Source organism: Psammomys obesus, unplaced genomic scaffold, assembly GCF_907164565.1.
Source record: "Psammomys obesus unplaced genomic scaffold, mPsaObe1.curated_primary_1811, whole genome shotgun sequence".
NCBI lineage: Eukaryota > Metazoa > Chordata > Mammalia > Rodentia > Muridae > Psammomys > Psammomys obesus.
Window position 1 is genome coordinate 50,121,071 of NW_026585895.1, and position 16,204 is coordinate 50,137,274.

The following is a 16,204-nucleotide window of genomic DNA, read 5'->3' on the forward strand; positions in this document are numbered from 1 at the left end:
GTGTGTGTGTGTGTGTGTGTGTGTGTGTGTGGTGTGTGTGTGTATGTGTGTGGTGTGTGTGTGGTGTGTATCATGGCCTGTGTATGGAGGCCAGAAGCCAGCCTTCAGGAGTTGGTTCTGTCTTGGCAGTAATTGCCTTAGCTGGCTGAGCTGTCATGCTGGCCCAGCACTGACCTGTTCCAAGGGCAGGGTACTTACAGCTCTGCTCTGTCTGGAAGACCCTGCTTCTCAGCTAGTGGCATTCTAGCACTTAACCTTGGGGACCTGCCGGAGCAGTGTCCCTAGAGCCTCTTGACCATTCCATACCCCCACACTGCCACCTTACCATGGAAACCGGCACAGGTGTGCTTCTTGCTGGCACGGCGGCACCAGCAGCTTCTGTCATTTTCAGGCGGCATGGCATTCTTGCCAATCCCAGAATCGTCTCTAGGTTTGCTTCATGCACAGACTCCTGAGGGGGACACATCTGGCTAGCTCTATGCTCGGAAAGCGTCTCCTCTGCCTTACCCCCTTTGGTGTGACAGTGGCAGCCATGTCTTGTGCTTCCCCAGAATGCACTGCAGCTCAGCAAACCCCCTCTTTATGGCCAGAGAGTCCAGGTCCAGGTATCGGCTTCTGGAAAACATACGGAGATCATGATACCTCACAAATACACGGGAGAGCTGGAAACTTCACAAACAAAGCCTCGGAGGCCTCTTGTGGAGTCTGCTGGCCCACAAGAGCAGAGAGGAAGGGGTGTGTGTTGGGGGGGGATGTCTGCCACAGCACAGGGAAGGCCATGCTGGCACCTGTGTTTCCAGGAGCCCACTACAGGGAAGCCAGTCCCCATTCTAGGGCTCTCCCCTGCTTCCGTATTCCCACTCACAGGGAAGAGTGCATGGCTGAACAATCATATGGCCTGTGGCCATCTCACAGAGGCCCACAGAACCACACACCTGCACACAGACAAGACACGTGCTCACCAACACATCTGTAGCACTCAGATGCCCACATGCAAGCAGGCACAGACACTCACGTGCTCTTGCATGGCACACGTGGGTTCCTGTACCCGTAGCCACACAGCCATGTGCTGCACGCATGGCATGTGACAGCACACAGGTACATGTGTTTAAGTACATACACATGAACAGGCACGCATGCAGCGCTGCCCGCAGATACTCCTGCATGTCAGATGTGTGTGTGAGGAAGGTAGAGGGCAGAGTGTGACTTGGCTGGCCTCCCCTGACCCACCAAGTGGAGCAGGCTCCGGGGTAGAGGGCCTGGGGCAGCAGCAGTTCCAAGTACTACGAGGCTTGGGGAAAGGTAGAGTTGGATGATGAGGGCAGTGACTTTGACAGAGGGCTCATAGACTCTACAGCCCCTAAACCTCACGCCCTGGGTCTCCTTGGCCACACCATGGGGGGAGGGGGAAGCAGAAAGTACTTAGAGAAGTGGCAAGGTCATGGGGGGGGCTGTCACAGGAGCCGAGTGGAGCGGACAGAGCCAATAGGACCTGCTCTGACGGGGCGAATGGGTGCTTGGGGCTGCAGAGCAGGGACCTGGGGTAAGAGGAGAGCAGGCTGCTGCAGCAGCCACAGTGCCTTCAGCTCCAGGGTCCAGGCGCCACCTCTGACTGCTGGATAGTTTTGCTCAGCTCTCTGGCTCTTGGGTCTGTCCCCTGCCTCTGACGATTCCCAAGAGGATGAGACCTAAGGAGGGAGGTGCCAGGCAGAGAAGTCACCCACAGATGGGGCCGGCCCATGCCTCCTCTGAGCCTCTGTACCCACCCTGGAAGGCCACAGTCCAGGCTGCCACCTTCTGCTAGCTGCTGCTGCCGCCCCCAGGAGCTACCTCTCCAACCAAAGTCCCTTCCTTTCTGGCTAGGACTGCCAGCCCTGGGGACAAGGAACTACTGGAGGATACGCAACAGCTCCTTGGAAGAGCAGGGTGCAAAGACACTATCTCCGACCGCCTTTCCTCCCGAGTCTAGTCTGGAGCTGGCCCAGCCTCACTGCTCTCTCCCCCTCCCCACCCACTCATCCGGCCCAATCCACGGTCGGAATCTTTTCTATCAGTTCCCTCTGCCTGCCGCCAACCCACTGCAGCCCCCATCTGTAGCGCCTCCCTGAGAAAGTCTCGGCTTCCACCTTTGCCCCTGCAGTCACTTTCCCTCATGACAGCCAGAGAGATTTTTCTGGAAAGTGCTTCTAAATGTGCCACTCCCCCTGCCTAAAACCTTCCATGGTGTCCATTACTCTCAGTAGGGCACTGAAAATAACATGCCTACCAGCCTGGAGAGCCCAGCCCTCACCGACTTTCGCCTCCCATATCTCCCCGCTTCTGAAATGACCCCCTTTCAATCGCCTGCTTTTTCTCTGCTGTGCCCCAGCCCTGGACCCTTGCAAATGCTGTGTGTCTGTTTGTCTGTCTCCAGGGCACCAGGGCCTGGGGCTAGACCTCTCCTAGAGCCTCTCCTGCCACCTGCCCCTGTGAGGCTGGCTCAGCAGTCTCCTCACAGTTCAATACCTGCCACCCCAGGCCCTCTGCTGCCCCGGCTCCCCCCCCCCCCCCCCCAGCAGCAGATCTCCTCCTACGGCAGCGCCCTGCTTGGAAGGGCACTCAGAAGGACATTATGGCAGGATGGCTGAGGGCCCTCTAGCCATGGTTGGGTCTCTGTTGGGCTCTTGCTTCTAACGGCCACAAACCTGGATACTGTGTGAGCCCAGAGGCAAAGAACAAGGAGAAGCTCTCAGCCTGGCCCGGCCCCAGGGGATGCTCCATATTTGTCTCATCCCTTGTCTGTGACCTGAGGTGGGGACTGACTAGGCCCCTCCCCCTCCTTGAGGGCCCTGTGCAGGGAAAGTGAGTTCTGGGGCGACTGATGGATTCCTCCCCTCACCATCAGTTACCTGCCCAAGTGAGCGGAGGCTGAGAACCCAACTGGCCAGGCTGAGGTTGGCAACAGCAGCAGGACGGGCCAGCCCCAGCTCAGGAAAGACAGAAGTGGCCCCCTGCCTGCTGTGAACTGGACTGAAGCAGGTTGGAAGCCCAGATCACCATCAACCTCTTGAAGCCCTCCTGAACCCCACCTGGCAGCTGCAGCAGCTTTCTCTCTCCCTCCTGGGGTGGCCTGTGCCAGGTTCAGAGGCTCGGGGTGGGGGTGGGAGTTGGGGAGAGTGCTCCCAGAACCCCAGTTGGATAAAACCCCAGAACTCCAGACAGTTGGACAAGGTACCCAGTGTCTCAAAACCCAGAGCAGATGTGGGGATTATAACTGAGAAACGGGGACCAGCCTAGGGCCCCATCAATGAGCTTAACAGGCCTCAAGAGAAAGCATGGCCCCATTTACCAGATCAGGACTCTGAGGCCCAGATCAGGACTCTGAAGCAGTGAGGAAAGCACACGCCTCTCTCTCTCTCTCTCTCTCTCTCACACACACACACACACACTCCTGCAAACCATACTCAAGGCTGTTACAGTCCTCCAGGGGCCGCAGGACAAAGCTTGAATACGTTTCCCTCACGGATTCTGTCCCAGATGCTGAGACCCTTCCTGTGGATTCTAAAAGATCTCATGCTCACCCCAACCACTGGTCCTTTGCACAGGCTAGACCTCTCTTCCCTACCTGTGACTGTACAGCCCAGGAGGATGGAATCTGTTTTTCCTTCGTTCACCCCGGAAGCAATCAGCCCAGCCCCCGTGGGATTCCCTGAGCCCCCCCCCATGGTCCTTCTCAGCCCCCCAGCCACCCCAGGGTGCCACCAAACTGCTTTCTGCCCTCACAGCCCAGGCAGCATTTTCTAGAGTGTTAGAGAACCCTGAGCAAACAGACTGCTCTGTCTCGTGCTCCCATGGCTCTCTGCGCTGATGGGCTCACCCTGGGGGTGTTTCCAGGATATGTACTGTATTAACAGCACCCCTGTGAGTACCCCTGCCCCCTTCTTTGTATGGACATTGGTTTTCTCACCTCTGACACACGTACCTAAGAGAGACATGGTTGGGTAAGTGTGTTCTAAATTTTTACGTATGATTCTGAGATTCGAACCCAGGGCTACCTCCCCCCCTCCCCCCAATGCTAGGCAAAGCTCTGCCACTCCTCAGCCCTAGTTTAGCATCAACCAAAGTGGCCAGGTTACTTCACCAGGCACTGGGGGTCAGGCTGGGGATTGGAACCAGGCCAACCCCACCCGAGGACCCTCTTTCTTTCCTGCCAAGCTGGACCCCTGCTAACCCAGTCTCAGGTGGCCTTGCTCTGCTGCTGGCTGGAGGGGAGCCAAGGACGGCAGGACTCTGCCCCCCCCCCCCCCCCCCCCCCCCCCCGGGGCCCCCCCCCCCCCCCCCCCCCGGGGGGGGGGGGGCGCCCGCCGGGGGGGGGGGGGGGAGCGGCCCGCCGGGCCCCCCCCCCCCCCCCCCCCCCCGCAGCCCAGCAGGGCCTCCTCCAAGACTCCCAGGGCTTTGAGGAAGGCTCAGGCTCAGGGCGGTTCTGGAAGAAGCCTCGGGAGCAGTGAGGTAGCCCCGGCGCACCTGTCTCCAGCTGGGTCTCCCCGGCGACGACAGAGGCTGAGGGGGAAGGAGGGGGTACTGGGGTCTCCTTGAGCACCGAGATAAAGCTGGTGCAGGGTGGGTGGGCACAAGCAGGGAAGGCAACGGCTCGGGCAGCTCAGAGTGGAGAAAGGAGGCGCCGGCAGAACCCAGGCGGAGGGGTGGATGCCTACACCGAACCGGGGGTTGGGGGGGAGGGGGAGCGAGACCAGGAGCAGAGATCTCCCCTCGCAGCTCCGGGAGGGGCGCGGGCGCCTCATTAAAACCGCAACCCGGAGCCGGGCCGCAGCGCGCAGAGCCGGGCTGCAGGCGGCCTCCCGCGCACCGGGGCCCGCGCCGGCTCCAGCCGCCCGCGGCCGACCTCGCGCGTCCTCAAAGCCAGCCTGTCCCACTTCCCCCGCCGGTTGCTACAGCAACTGAGCTCTGAGTAATCAGCTGCACCGTGACCTTTCTTCCCCCGGAGAGAGAGAGAGAGGGAGGGAGAGAGAGAAAGAGAGAAAGAGGGAGGGAGGGTTGGAGGGAGCTGGAGGGAGGATGAAGAGAGGGAGGGAGAGGAGGGATGAGAGGAGCTGGAGGGGGGAGGATGAGAGAGGATGGAGGGAGGATGGAGAGAAGGAGAGGGAGGAGGGAGAAGAGGAGGGAGGGAGCGGGAGGAAGAGCGGAGGGAAGCGGAGAGGAGGGAGGGAGGGAGAGAGGGAGGAGGAGTCGGGGAGGCTGAGCGGCTGGTCAGAGCTGTAAAGACACCGCAGCTGGGGTCTGGGGGCCGCGTGGGGAGGGGCTGGCAGCCAGAAGGCAGGAGAAAGAGAGGGGGAACTGGCAGCACCGTGGTGGAGGAGGGGGAGCTGGGAACCGACCAGGACAGATTCCTGCCCCTGCCCTCCCTCCGCCAGGGGCGGTGAGGGGGCTGAGAAAGGCTGGCAGGACCCCTTTCCAACAGGCCTGACCTTCCATTCCCCAGATGGGACAACCGAGGCGGAGGCACCCCGCCCCTCACGGCGTGGAGCTGACAGAAGGGTTGGGGGTGGAGTCCTAAGAGCTCTCGGCACTCCCCCTCCCACCTGCCCTCTGGCCTCAGTTTCTCTGGTGGTGGAGCGTGGCTCCCCAGGGCACAGGGCAGGCCGCCTAGCCTCGCCCCAGGTAGAGAGAACCTGGCAGCCTTTCACACTAGATATTGACTTGAATTCTCTGAAGGTGGCTGGAGGCGAGGATGTGAAGGCTGGAGCTGGAGAGCTGGGGAAAAGGGTGGACAGCCGCAGCGGCCACGCAGGTCTGGAGCGCCAGGGACAGGACACAGCCTCGACTCCCTCAGACGCCGCAGGAAATCTCCCCTGGTCCCCAGAACTCATCCCACTCCTCCTCTTCGGCAGCCTGCCCTGGGGTTGGTGCCAGCACCAGGCCTGTCACCCACAGGCCCTGGGGACCTGCCAGCCGCCTGTTTACCAGACACACCAGCCCCCAGTCACAGCCCCCAGGCACAGCCGGGCCTCAGAGCGGGGAGTGGGGGAGGGGTGACAGATGGTAGAGGTGCCATTCTAACCAGAGTCTGAGGCAGTGGAGGATCAGGAGAAAGCCCTCCAGGACTTGGGGGAGTATAGAACCCTACATCGCTCCCTCTGTCCCTCAGTCCCACCGTGTGCAGAAGCTCAGGAACGCCCTGGCCAAGCTATGGTCAAAATGGCCTCGGACCCAATAGCTTGTCTGACTGCTCAACCACCCACATGGCAGCTCCCTGAGGGAGGAGGCCCTCAGAAAGCAGCAGGGGACCCACCATTTGGGCTGCTCAAACTAGGTCAGCAGGCACCCCCAGAACCAGCTTGTTTGTTTGTTTCCTTTATGGCTAGGGATAGACCCAGGGCCTTGCACCGTGAGCCCCATCTCCACCAACCCGTGTTTCAAACCTTGCACAGCCTACCAAGGGCCTGCAGAACCTCTCTGGCCTTCCAGCAATTGCCACAACAGCTTCCAAGGTTCTGGCCAGACAGCAACAGGGTCTGCACTGCAAAGTCCCCAGAGGACCAAAATGGAACTGGAACCCACTTTGGTTTCCGGTGTGTGTGTGGAGGGGGGTGCTCACACTTGTTTCCGGACTGCCTTGTATGTGTGTGTGGAAGTCAGGACAACCTCAGCTGTTGGTCCTTGCCTTCTGGCTTAGGCAGAATTACTATTGCTATGATGAAACACCATGACCAAAAAGCAGGTTTTGGGGAGAAAACGGTTTATTTGTGTTAGACTTCCACATCATAGTCCATCATGGAAGGAAGTCAGGACAGGAACTCAAGCACGGTGGGAGCCTGGAGGGGGGAGCTGATGCCTAGGCCATGAAGGCATGAACTGCTACTTGCTGGCCTGTTCTCTTTCCGTCTGGGACCTCCAGCCCAGGGTCGGCCCCACCCACAGCCCCTCCCACATCAATCACCAATTAAAGAAATCCTCCACAGGCCTGCCTTTAGCTGATCTTATGTGGGCATTGTCTCAGTTGGGGTTCCCTCCTCTCAGATGGCTCTAGCCTGTGTCAAGATGACAGAACACCAACCAGCTCACCTTCCTCCTATTTTGAGACAAGGTCTCCACAGGCTGGGTGGCCCTTGGGCTTCCTGGGTTTCCCTCCGCTTCCCAGTTAGGATTACAAACGAGCATATTCCTGTGTGAATTCTGGGGGTTCAGGGTCCTTACGCGTGTATGGCAAGCACTTTGCCCTCAAAATCATCTCCCTGCCTCCCCCTTCCCTCCCCTTGAGACAGGCCTCCCAGGTTCCTCTCTAGCTTGACACCCAACTCAAGGATGTCCTTGCCAAGAAGCCCTTGGACTTCTTCATCCTCTGCTTCCACCTCCCAAACGCTGGGGCTCTCCGCCCGTGCCTACTACAGCCAGTCTGCATTTCCGGGGATCTCACTCAGTGTGCTGGGCAGGCACTCTAACCCAGTGGGAGACAGCCATTCTCCATCCCATAACCCCCTTCTGACTTTAGAGCTGGCTCCCCACCTCCAGCCTGAAGGAGCCGGGCGGGACTAGTCTCCAGCGTGGGTGTTTCATGCTTGGATTTTGCTGTGAGCACAATTCCCAGGAAATGTTTCCTGGAACCACACAGAAGGCCCCTGTGGACACAGGAAAGAGGAAGCTGATCACAGGACAGGATGCAGTGGGGGTGTTGCTGGGAGGGGGCGGGGGTTGGGAGGTCACCGTTCGGAGGACTGAGGACACCCAGAGTCAAAGGTCTGTGTGTGGGTGTACGTGAGTGTGGAGGGAGGCCAGACGTCAGGGTTAGGGGTCATCTGCTCTTGCTTTCCCCCTTTGTTTTTTTGAGACAGGGTCTCTCAGTGAACCCAGTGCTCACCGATTGGCTAGACTGGCTGACCAGGAAGCCCAGGGAACCCCCCTGCCTCCCTCCGGGCCACAGTCACACACTAAGTGTGGCCACGCCCAGCCTTTTCAAATGCGGTGCTAGCGGTCAGACTCCGGTCTTTGTGCTTGCAACAGCAGGCCCTTTACCTACCCACCGACGGACGGAGCCATCTCTTCAGCCTCGTCAGGGATCCCTGAGGGGGGGGTGTTCACGTGCTAGTGCCCCTTTTAGACACCTGAGGAGGCTGAAGCCCAGGTGACCTCCCCCAAGTCCCATAGAGCATGGCGCCAGATTGCCACAAAGTGCTCTTCAGGGTATTACCTCTGTTTACCCACTCACCCTTCCATCCTTTCCACCCAGCTGCGCCCTCATCTACTCATTTCCCATCCAGCCGTTCACCGTACCACGTGCCAGCCAGCCAGTCATCCATTTAGCCACTCACTCATGACCTTACTTCACTGTTTACCCCCACACCCATCCACCCATCTACCCACCTGCCTGCCTACCTGCCCACCCATCCATGTCCTATTCACTTTCCTCCATGCCCTCCCACCCACGCTCTCATCCACACCTGCCCATCTAAGTCTACCCATCCACACCCCACCCATCCACCTGCCCATCCATCAGCTCACTCATCCATCTATCCATTCCCCATCCATCTAGCCACAGGCCCACCCACTCGCTACCCATTCATCTGTCTGTCAGCTCACCCTCCCGTCCATCCATCCTGCCCCCCAGTACCTATGTTTCTGCCCACCCTTCATCCACTCATTCTGATTTTATTGTACAACCCTTCTGGGCCTTGGTCCTGCGGCTCCTGGTTCAGAGATGTCGATGGTGACCTCCTTGGAAGTACAGTACTCATCTCCCAGTGTCACACCCCATTCTGCCTGGTCCCAGGAGAGGCTACATCTAGGGGACAGGAAGTCCATGCTGCGCCCTTTCCCAGTGCGCCTTCCCCGGGGGGGACTAGCCTCTGTTCTCCTTTTCTCCATCTCTCTAGGGCTCCTGCCACTGACTGGGAGGAAGACACTGGATGCCTGAAAAGTTGGGCCATCATCATGTCCTGAGGGTGAAAAGGGAATCATGGGGGCTTCAGGAGAGATGGCAGCCTCCTTTAAAAGAGCAGTTAGAAAGCTGCAGGGAAGGGCGAGCAGGCAGCAGAAGGGGGTTTTGGGGGGCGTACCCACCACATGTCCCATGAGGTTGTTTCTCTCTGTGTGACACTGGAGCCTCTGGGAAATTCTATACTGGTGTTCTGGCCCCTTAAGCCCCTTCTCTGATGAGAGAGCTGAGGCTCAGAGAGGGCCAGCAACTTTCCCAAGGTCACACAGCTCTCAGCACTGATCTGAACACCAGCTAGGCCAAAGTTTGGAGCTGTTCCCATGTCTCCTCACCCTAAATATGTCCCTTCAAGGTGAGGAAGGGGAAACGGATCTTCTCTGCCTCTTGGGCAGCTCTCGGAGCTTCTGGAGTTGATCTATTAATGCCTGGCCTTCCTGGTTTCCACCAGGGGTCCTGCTATCAACTCCTGGCCTAGCCTGGCTGGTTTCACCCCAGGCTTCAAAATCAGTCCAGAACCGGGCTGCAGCTCTGCAAGCTGGCTGGGGAGGCACGACCGAGCTTGGCTGTCAGCGAGTTCCCCCGTCAGCGCCGGCCCCAGCCTCCCCGCTTAAAGATCGCCTCGGGCGCTCTCTTAAAGACGCGAACGCTGCCGCTGACATTTGGGAGATCCTGGCAGCCGATCAAACCCAAGCTGAAAAATCGGAGCTGCGGGGAGGGGCGGGCACCAGGCAGCGGGGACACAAATGCCTGGGCCTGCCAGGGCCAAGGGCGGAGGAGCTAGGGCAGGTCTTGGCTGAGCCTTTACCTGAGGATGGCCCCGCCCATCTGGGTGCTCGGTTTTCTTTGAGAAGAGCAGGATGAGGAAGAGGAGGAGAAAAAGAAGGAAGGATGGGGAAGAAGGAAGCAGGGAGGGGTGGGGAGGCAGCAGAAGGCTAGGAAGGAAGGGGGTGGAGAAGGTACGTATGTCGAGGACACCTAAATTTCTTTCTCCGCCCCAGTCACCAAGTCCTGGTGGATAGTCAGGCCTCCCAGCCAAATCCCAAGGCCAGGGTGAAGAGTTAAACTCCACACAAAGAGAAGGAAGTCCTCAGATCTGGGCTCCCCAGAAGGGGGGGAGGGGCAGCTTTAGGAAACTGAGAACTGAGGAACCAGAGAAAGGGTCTACACAGGACAGCCCACCTCTGGGCCTACTGTCAACCCAGGGCCTGGGGTCACCCTGTCCTTTCCTTTCCAAAACTCTGCTCATCCCCACACTCTTCCCTGCTCAGCCAGCTGCTCATTCACCCAGCTAGGCTGCCTTCTACCTTTTATCGGCTGGCCCACACAGCTGTCTTCTGCCCCCCTCCACGCATCCCTCCATCTGACTGTGCATCCCATTGTATCCCCAATCGTTGTCCTCTGACCCACAGAGCCTAGCCATTCTTCCACCACCCAGATCCCACCCACTACCCACACACCCGGCCAGAGCAGGGAAGCCATTCCATCCCAGTGTGGGGGTTAGTGAAGCAACGAGGCACACAGGTCAATCTGAGAGGGTTGGTGCTCTTAGAGGCTGGCATCAATGTCCTGGAACACTACAGAAGACCAAGGGCCAATCAATCCTTCAGCTGCCTGACACTCATGCTCCAAACAGGCACCATTCTGCTCTTATAGACTGCCCAGCCCCACCCCTGTACACACACACACACACACACACACACACACACACACAGATGGAGAGGTGGAGAGGGAGAGGGAAGGAGAGAGAGAGAGAGAGAGAGAGAGAATGCCACAGGCCCATAGGACCCAGTGCAGACTTTGATTTGTGTGCATGGATCTGGGCTTTGGGGGGGAGAGCTGTACTTTCTTTAAGGTGTCCCAACCAATAGCACCTAAGGCTCAAAAAAGAGACACACAGAGAGACAGAGACACAGAGACAGATCACCCGAACTCCTTCCCTTTGTCTCCTCAGCAGTCTTGGTCATCCTTTTCCTCTCCTTTCTCAAGCAGCTGCACAGGCCCAGTGTCATCTGCCCCCGTGGCTCTGCCTCCATCATGCTTTGATCTGCTCACTGCTCATCTCTAGACATGAGCTGTGGAGCAGACCTTCCTCTGCCCTTGCTCAGCCCCGGGGCCTGAAGCCCCACAAACCACGTACCTGGATGAGTCCTGAAATCTAGCTTGGACAGGTACACTCCCCATTGTCCTCTGGGTGGGGTCTTGCACATCCCATCCTGGCCTGTGTGACCCCTCCCAAATGGGCCAACGGTTGACCTCTCTGAGCTCCTGTAAGGAAGGATTCGTCAGGTTCATGGCTTTCCATAGCAAACCCCCAGAGTCATAGTTCAAGCTGAACTGCAGGACTATCTTGGACAAAAGCCCAGAAAATTCCGGAGTCTTCAACTCCCTGCTCACTCTTCCCCTTGACTCAGACCCTCATATTATCCTGTCCCCATGAGCCTGGTCACAATCCCAAGCTCTATACCCTAACATCAGGGCCCCAGGGGAGTTGATATCACTAGAGCTATAAGAATATTCTAGTTTCCCACCCCAGACCTTCCCTGCCCAGGTCTGTCTACTTCTATCCAGTATTTGTGCCTTAAACCAAAGCCAACTGCTTAGCCTCTTTTTCTGCCTACAAAACATTTTCCCTCATTTTATGGCCACAAAAATCTCCTTTCGGTCCTCACCTTCTCAGGAACTTACTCCCTGGCCCTGACTCAGAATTGGATTGGAGCTAGAGACTGCCTCTCCGCCAGCTCCAAGGACAGGGTTTATCTGTTTGTTCTTTGACCTTGAACAGAGAGCTGCAGCAGCTCCAGAGAGGATGCAGGAGCAGAGAATGGGAAGGAGTGAGCTGTTTGGAGTCCACAGCTCCTGAGCTCTGGCCCCGAGAGCCAGGGGATTGACAGGGGAGAAGGCAGGCCAAGCTGTGCTGTGTGCACGTGGAAGCAAGCCGCCTCTGTCCTCTGGGGGACCCCAGGATGTGGAGTCTGCTGTGCTGTAGCCCAAATCTGCTGGACCGGCCACACCCTGTCAGGGGGCTTGCGTGCTGTATGCAAAAGCCACCCGTGACTCTTTCAGATCCGGAGCTATCCCAGGTTTCATGATGGAGAGGGGCAGTGGACAGGTTGGGAAAGGAAAGCCATCTTCCCCTTCTCACTCCAGGGAGGGAGTCGAGGGCGCCGCTGACAGTCTTCTCTTCCCCAGGGCTCTTTTCCGTGGGGAGGCAGGCAAACAGCTGGCACTGGGTATTCCTCCTAGGTAGGGAGCCGCCCCCACAGCATGACCTGTGTTCTTCCAGGGTTTCAGGGCCGGTGGCTTAGGGTCTCAGGCCTCGGATTCTCTATGTAGCTGAGGATGACCTTGAACATGAACCTGATCCCCCTGCCTCCACTCCAGTGTGCTGGCGTTACAGGTATGAGTCACAGCATTCGGTTTGTGCCGTGTTGTGGACATCTGTGAGGTCAAACCACCGCTCCAGCACTCTGCCTCCTGGTGACATAGTGTATAGGCCACAGTAAAGGCTGTGTGTCCCACATCCCAGGCCAGGGACCAGTGCTGGCCCTCGAGCTTCTTGTTGATGTGACAATACTGAGATGGAAATGCCACACTGAGAGGCTGTCCCAGACATGTGTCTCTGCCTGCCATGTCACACAGTCCTGAAGCTGGGGTATGGCACACTCTGGTACTGAGCAGAGTACATGAGACCATATCTCAAGCTGCATGCCCTTCCCCCCACATCTCACTCCTGGAGATTAGAAAATATTATTATTTTATAATTTTAACAAAGATTTTTTCTTTTAATTTACTGTTTACTGTGCAGAGGTGGAGTCCAGGACCTCCTGGACGGAAGGACAGCTGCTGAGCCGCAAGCCAGAAACCATGCGGAGAGACATAGACTCCTTTTACTTGGTGCCTCAGTTTCCCCACTAGCAAAATGGGAAGAGCAGTGGCTCTTCTGCCCCCCTCCCTGTCCTGGATGAAAGGACACACTGTGGAAGGCTCTAAAGGAAACGGTCAGGTGTTGCCATCTCCTGTGTGTGTGTGTGTGTGTGTGTCTGTGTCTGTGTGTGTGGTTGGGTATGTGTGTGCAGCATTTTGTTCTCAGGGTGTACCAGTGTGAGTACATATGTGTGCTCATGTGTGTTGAGCATATGAGATCAGAGGTTGATATTTGGTATCTTCCTTGGTTGCTTGCCACGTTTTATTAAATATTTTTGCTTTAAAAAATTATATGTATATGAATGAGTGTTTTGCCTTTATGTCTGTCTGAGTACATGGGTGCACTATTTTGAGTCTGAAGGTCAAAAGAAGGTGCCAGATCCGCTGGAACTGGAGTTATGGATGGTTGTACAGCTATGTGGGTGCTGGGAACCAAGCCCAGGCTCTCTGTAAGAACAGCACATGCTCTTAACCACTGAGCCATCTCTCCTATTTTTGAGACACAGTCTCTCACTGAACCTAGATCTTAGTAATTGGCTGGACTGGCTAGCCAGTTGGCCCCAAAGATCCTCCTCTTCAGCCTCTGTCTCCCCAGTGCAGGACTGCAGTGTGCTGCCACGCCACACCTATCTTTTCACCTGGATGCTGGGGGATCTGAATTCAACTCCTTATCCCTACATGGTGAGTCTTTTACCTACAGTGCCATGTCTCTAGTCCTGTCTATCGCATGGTCAACACCTTGACAAACTTAGTTCTCCTTAAAGGGCTGGGGAGACAGGGATAGGATGGAGTGAGTTCTAAATGCTATACCCACTTGTGCTCTCAGTTTCCATATTAGTGCATCCCAGAGCCTGGGGCCTCTGTGACTACACCCAGAGCTTGGTGGCTTTCCTAAGGCCCACACGCATCTGCTTATGAATATCTGCTACCCACTTGTGGTGTGAGTGGCATGGGAGCCCAGTGGATAGGGTTTGGGCTAAGGCATCCTTGGGTTCAAGTCCTGACTCTTCTATGTACTAGCTGAGTGGGTCTTCGGCAAGTCACTTGGCCTTGATGAGCCATGGTGCGCCCAGGTTTCAGCAGTTTTGCAGATGACCTGCACATCTACAGAAAGCCCCTCCCCCACTCACCCTAGACAGGCTTGACACCTGTGCCCAACAGGTCGCTGGTGCTGACCCCCGAGGCTCCCTGACCTTAAGGAAGACTGCACAGCACCTAGCTTGCCAGGTGTTCCTTGCACAACAATGGGATGGGCGGAAGATGGGTGGAAGGCCTCTGGATGGTGGAGGATGGAGCAAGGGTGTAAAACAGCCAACCAGACGCTTGTATGCTGTCCCTCCCTCTGTACAAACCCAGGAGCAGAGCCTCTGAGCAGAGTGGACACAGACTCTTGAAGCTGTTCTTCAGCCTGCTGCCTCCAGGGTAGGTTCATTGGCTAAAGCACATCACAAGGCTATGGCTGATGTCTGGGTTTCGGGGGGGGGGGGGGGGCAGCCAGCCTGCCACATGGAAATAGGATGGGCCTGTATAAGGCTCATTACAGCAAATAGGAACAAGGATCAACCTACTTGCCATCTGCCATCTTGGTTGCCAATAGCAACCCCTCTCTCATGGTGGGTTAAAGATAGCCACAAATTCTTTGTCCTCCCCTTACCCAGACGCAGGGCTCCTCCTCTTTGATCTGAGCTGGCCTGGAGCTGGTCCTGAACAGAGGACGTGACAGGAGCTGTGTCATGGGCAGCCCTGTGGCCTTGGAGCCAGCCACTTTTTTTTGAGACAGTTTCCTTCTGTCCTGGAACTCTGTGTAGACCAGGCTGGCTTTGAACTCACAGAGATCCACCTGCCTCTGCCTCCTAAGCACTGGGTGACCTATTAGCTTTTTCTCACTGCCTGGTGTTTGGGGAGCTGCTCCTCCAGATTTAACCTGGGAGGCCCTGAGCCGGGCAGGGTTTGCCTTCCTGCTTTATTGATAAGATAATTTCATGACTTATTCGTGTACTGATTATGTTTGTTTGTTTGTTTGTTTGCAGTGCTGGAGAGGAACCCAGGAACTCAGGTCAGGAAGGTACTGTGCTCAATTCCATTCCAATCCTAGTGGTTTCATTGTCTGAGTCTCATTCTTTAGCCCAGAGTACCGTCATGCGGAATCCTCTTGGGGCAGCCTGGGATGACAGACAGGTGACCCTTGACTCTGGGTATGTTGACCACACCCTGCATGGTCTCTACACAAGAGAAAGTGCTGACCTAACCGACTGAGGAAACTGCCTGAGCATGTCTTTGTCCTGTTGTTTTTCTTCAGTTTAGGATATTCTTTTTCTTTTGAAGATTTATTTATTATTTATACAACATTCTGCCTGCACACCAGATCTTACTATAGATGGTTATTAGTCACCATGTGGTTGCTGGGAATTGAACTCAGGACTTTTGGAAGAACAGCGAGTGTTCTTAACCTCTGAGCCATCTCTCCATCTCTTTATTGACTATCCATAGATGACTTTGAAGACTTTCTATGGATAGTTTAAAATTCATGGTTAGGCTTCTCCAACAATGCTTTTCAGGGGACACAGATGAAGTTAAAATTAAAACTCTTATCTGCTCCAAGATCATGTCATGTGTTCCAAGCACAGATGTGTCGGGAGTCTTACTAAAATGTCACTTGTCACTTGAATTTTGTAGACACAGTTCACTGGAAGAGGGGCCAGGACTATGCCTGTCTGTCTGCCTATCTGTCTGTATACTCACCAGAAGACAGCCAAATTCCAGGCCTGGCCTGGGCTGTCAGACCGGCAGGGTGGGACTTGCTCCAGATGCTCCCAGCTGGAGGTTGGTTGGCACCAAGGTGGCGTCCTCTTGGAGTTGTCTCGCTCTCTGAATGCACCATGGGCTTGGGCCTCTGGACATCGGCTGTTGGGATTTTCACTTAGTGCAGACTGACCTTGAACACCCTGTATAGATGAGAATGAACTTGAACTCTTGATACCTTCTACCTCTACCTCCCCATTGCTGGGATTACAGGCCAGGGGCCACTACTGTCACGTCCTGTCTGCTCAGCGCTGAGGAGGGAACCCAGGCTTCATCCCTGGTCCTCATTCATTGGACAGTTATGAACACCAGCTGCACCTTCAACCCTGAAAAATCTATAATAGCTGCCTCTTCTGTTGGCTTGCAAGCAGGCTTTCTCCTCAGAAGCCCATCCTCCCTTGCCTTCTCCCGAGAGCCCTCAGGATGCAGCCGGAACCTTGGATGGCTGCTAAATAATAAACCAGCCCCTAACAGCACAGCTCCACAGCGACACTTAGTTCCCAGTTGTGGGAAGTTAAGATCAAGGGTCAGTGATCAGTGTCCTCCTTA

The 16,204-nt window shown here is 56.3% G+C and overlaps 2 long non-coding RNA genes across 2 annotated transcripts in view; one reads left to right on the top strand and one right to left on the bottom strand.

The window, feature by feature from the left end:
- Positions 1–4,871, bottom strand: part of LOC129671429 (uncharacterized) — an 8,143-nt gene extending 3,272 nt beyond the window's left edge. The window contains exons 1-2 of the long non-coding RNA XR_008719350.1: positions 4,504–4,871; positions 326–615 (exon numbers count right to left, since the gene is read on the bottom strand). This is a non-coding gene — a long non-coding RNA (uncharacterized LOC129671429). The remainder of the gene's footprint in view (positions 1–325; positions 616–4,503) is intronic.
- Positions 4,872–13,186: 8,315 nt separating this feature from the next.
- Positions 13,187–14,910, top strand: LOC129671554 (uncharacterized). Its single transcript, XR_008719361.1, has 3 exons — positions 13,187–13,534; positions 14,210–14,275; positions 14,884–14,910. It is a non-coding gene; the product is annotated as an uncharacterized LOC129671554 (long non-coding RNA).
- The last annotated feature ends 1,294 nt before the right edge of the window (positions 14,911–16,204 follow it).